General features: G+C 57.2%; 2 non-coding genes across 2 annotated transcripts; both read right to left on the reverse strand.

Moving 5' to 3' along the window:
* Nucleotides 1-154: 154 nt before the first annotated feature.
* Nucleotides 155-307, reverse strand: LOC142792761 (5.8S ribosomal RNA). The gene has a single exon (XR_012891183.1). It is a non-coding gene; the product is annotated as a 5.8S ribosomal RNA (ribosomal RNA).
* A 1719-nt stretch (nt 308-2026) lies between these two features.
* Nucleotides 2027-3841, reverse strand: LOC142792760 (small subunit ribosomal RNA). The gene has a single exon (XR_012891182.1). It is a non-coding gene; the product is annotated as a small subunit ribosomal RNA (ribosomal RNA).
* Between the last annotated feature and the right edge of the window lie 413 nt (nt 3842-4254).

The raw sequence follows: 4254 nt of genomic DNA on the forward strand, positions 1-4254 counted from the left end.
TCTGGCACGACGGTCGCCACCGTCTCGCCCTTGAGTGGCCGCTGTTGGCGCTCGCTGTGAGGTGTTCAGCGTGCTGTCCGTGTTGCCGACGCGGTCAAAACGAGTCGACGGCTCACGTTCCCTTGTGCGCCGAAGGCTCTCTTGATATGTGATCCGACCCTCAGACAGACGAAGCCAAGGGAAGACCCAAGGCCGCAATGTGCGTTCAAAGAATCAGTGCTCAGTGTGTCCTGCAATTCACACCAAGTCTCGCAGCTGGCTGCGTTCTTCATCGACCCGAGAACCGAGTGATCCACCGCTTAGAGTCGTGAAAAAGTGTTTGTTCAATTCCGTACAGTCAAAACCAAACGTTTCTGGCACTCGGCCAAACAGTGGCCAAGAAGGGCGCTTTTCAGCGCACGCTTGGACTCCAAAACTCTGCCGCGCCTTTTTCGGCTGCCGCAAATCGAGCAAACGGTGTGTTTCGGACGGCGTTTCGCTTCCGCTACTTGCGAGTGCTTTCGTGGTCCACCCCTCTATAAATACTCGGGAGGCGTCGAAGCCGGTTCTCCAAGCCGGACCCGTAGGTATCGTTGTGTGCTCGCTCTCATTGGCCCGCCTAACCAGAAAATGCCTGCGGTACACCCATTTGGATAAGAGTGCACGCAGATGCGGGCCTCGACGGCTACACATTTCCTCGGGCGGCCGCCTCCCGGCCTCCGTGGAGCGCGGGATGCACGGTCCCATCGACAAGCCTCTCCCGTTTTTACCGTGGCGTCGCGGTTCACCACGGCGGGCGGGTCGGTCTCCTCCGCATAAAAAGGGGGACCCCCGCTTTTTGTTCCACGAAATCGCACAAGCTTTTTTCGCATCCACGGTTTGCCACCGCACACCAAAATGCCGATCCGGCTGCCTACTTTAGCCAACAGGTGGAGCCAGGCGCGCCGTACTTGCGCGGCACTTCCCACGTCCACCGAAGTCGGTGCCAAGGACCACTTTCGGCGCCGGAGCCGCGTACGAGCCTACTCGAGGCGGAAGAACGAAGCCAGCAAGGGCCTGGCCGCAAGTGCGTTCAATTGTCGGGACGTCCAAGTCCCTCGTTCTTCCGTGCTTCCTCTTTCGGCAAGTCGTTGCGGCACCTTCCCAAAGCGCGCAGACCCGCTAATCGCGACGAGCGCGACGTGGCCGTGCCGCCTTTCCCTCGGCAGCAAGCAAAACGCCTGGCAACGTCGACGCTCCCCTAACCGCGATCTCGCACCGTGTTTCGTGTGGCGAATTCAAAAGCCGGCCGGCGCTGCTGCAACCATTACGGTCGGTACGCATACGCCGCGGAGGGCGGGACGGTCATCGGAGCGTGCGGTTCCTCCATCGAGTACTGCGCACCTCGGCCGTCGCATCGCCGTGCCATGACCGGCCGCGCGTCAACGCGAACCGGTGCCAGCGAGATCCCTCGCCTGCAAGAACCGACCGGCAGCCTCCGTCACCCGAGGACGCGGAGGCGCTTGCCGCGGACGGCGGGACGGTATGCACTGGTGCACAGCGGACCCGTCACATCGCCAGTTCCTTGACCGACCGCCGACGCTTGTGCCGTTCCTCTCGTACTTGGCAGTCGCCGCGCGATTGTCGGGTCTCGTTCTTGCACGCTCGAACGGTCGGGAGGGCACTCGGCTGGCGTTTCGGGAACGCGCAGCCTCGCCTTCTACCGACGTAACCACGACTCGCCGTTCGCGCTCCGCCGCTCCTGTTTACAGTACTAGGCGGTCCCGCAGCGGTCGGGTCGCGCATTTCGAGCGCTTCGAGCCACGGTGCAGTGGCGGGTCGAAAGCCGACCTATGAGTGCGTTGCGCCGTTTGTACCCGCGTCCGCCACCTGGCCGACCGTCCAAGGTCGCGGTGTTGGCGTCCGCTGGGCGCAACAATTTGTCACGGGGTGCCGCTCCACATTCAGGCAGCCCCGTGGGGAAAAGCCGACCCCGCGTCCAAACGGGGTCAGCGGCAGAAAGTGTCGGGCGCAGACGCAGCTGAGGCGCTCACCCTTCACAATCCGTTAATGATCCTTCCGCAGGTTCACCTACGGAAACCTTGTTACGACTTTTACTTCCTCTAAATGATCAAGTTTGGTCATCTTTCCAACAGACCGGCGCAACCGAAAGGCCGCGCCGGACATCGGTCCGAAGACCTCACTAAATCATTCAATCGGTAGTAGCGACGGGCGGTGTGTACAAAGGGCAGGGACGTAATCAACGCGAGCTTATGACTCGCGCTTACTGGGAATTCCTCGTTCAAGGGGAACAATTGCAAGCCCCTATCCCAATCACGAAAGAAGTTCCACGGGTTACCCAGTCTTTTCAGACAGGGATAAAGACACGCTGCTTCCTTCAGTGTAGCGCGCGTGCGGCCCCGGACATCTAAGGGCATCACAGACCTGTTATTGCTCTGTTTCGTGCGGCTAGGAGCCGCTTGTCCCTCTAAGAAGGTTGTAAGGTGCTGGGAACCCCGCACCTATTTAATAGGCTAGAGTCTCGTTCGTTATCGGAATTAACCAGACAAATCGCTCCACCAACTAAGAACGGCCATGCACCACCATCCACCGAATCAAGAAAGAGCTCTCAATCTGTCAATCCTCCCAGTGTCCGGGCCGGGTAAGTTTTCCCGTGTTGAGTCAAATTAAGCCGCAGGCTCCACTCCTGGTGGTGCCCTTCCGTCAATTCCTTTAAGTTTCAGCTTTGCAACCATACTTCCCCCGGAACCCAAATACTTTGGTTTCCCGGAAGCTGCCCGCCGAGTCATTTGAGTAACTCAGGCGGATCGCTGGTTGGCATCGTTTATGGTCAGAACTAGGGCGGTATCTGATCGCCTTCGAACCTCTGACTTTCGTTCTTGATCAATGAAAACATTCTTGGCAAATGCTTTCGCAGTAGTTCGTCTTGCGACGGTCCAAGAATTTCACCTCTAGCGCCGCAATACGAATGCCCCCGTCCGTCCCTCTTAATCATTACCTCGTATTCCAAAAACCAACAGAACAGAAACGAGGTCTTGTTCTATTATTCCATGCAAGTTTATTCAGGCGACTCGCCTGCGTTGAGCACTCTAATTTTTTCAAAGTAAAAGCACCGGCCATCTCGAGGCACACAATGAAGTGCACCAAGAAAGAACCGGCATGATGTTCAGTCCGAGCCGTCGCATCGGGTAGATGCACTACTCGTCTGGAACTGAGATCCAACTACGAGCTTTTTAACCGCAGCAGCTTTAGTATACGCTATTGGAGCTGGAATTACCGCGGCTGCTGGCACCAGACTTGCCCTCCAATTGATCCTCGTTAAAGGATTTAGAGTGTACTCATTTCAATTACGGGGCCTCAAAAGAGTCCCGTATTGTTATTTTTCGTCACTACCTCCCCGTGCCGGGAGTGGGTAATTTGCGCGCCTGCTGCCTTCCTTGGATGTGGTAGCCGTTTCTCAGGCTCCCTCTCCGGAATCGAACCCTGATTCTCCGTTACCCGTAACAACCATGGTAAGCAAGTAACCTACCATCGAAAGTTGATAAGGCAGACACTTGAAAGAAACGTCGCCGGCTCGTGGCCATGCGATCAGCACAAAGTTATCCAGAGTCACCACACAATACGGGCCGAAACCCGATCGATCTTGGTCTAATAAAAGCACCCGTTACCCAAAGGGCTCCAGGCTCACTGCATGTATTAGCTCTAGAATTGCCACAGTTATCCAAGTAGGAAGAAACGATCTAAGGAACCATAACTGATTTAATGAGCCATTCGCGGTTTCGCCTTATTTCGGCATGTACTTAGACATGCATGGCTTAATCTTTGAGACAAGCATATGATTACTGGCAGGATCAACCAGGTAATCGTTCGACTGCGCGTCCGTCCTCGCCCTCGGCGGGCCGGACGCAGTCTGTGTGCGGCGGAGGCCACCTTCAGGCGCCCCAACACGCTTATTTTGCACTCCGAGATGACGGCGTTCGAGCTCGCTACGGCACAACCTTCCCGAAAGACGAGTGGGAGCCGTGCGGCAAGAAGCACGTTCATGCTCGCTCTTTTTCGTTGCATCGACTCGGTCGCGCCGTGCGGGTTGCCCAAGCCCGCTGCACTGTCGGTGGACCGGCCGGAACTAGCAACGGAGCCGAGACTGCAAAGCCGCCAGACGACGGGTCACGCCCGCGTCTTCGGCGCTTTCGCATCTGAATCGCCCGAGGACGACACGGAACACACCTCGATATCGTGGTAAAACGGCACCGTCCGACAACCAGCCCCTAACGC

Source organism: Rhipicephalus microplus, unplaced genomic scaffold (assembly GCF_043290135.1).
Source record: "Rhipicephalus microplus isolate Deutch F79 unplaced genomic scaffold, USDA_Rmic scaffold_244, whole genome shotgun sequence".
Lineage (NCBI taxonomy): Eukaryota > Metazoa > Arthropoda > Arachnida > Ixodida > Ixodidae > Rhipicephalus > Rhipicephalus microplus.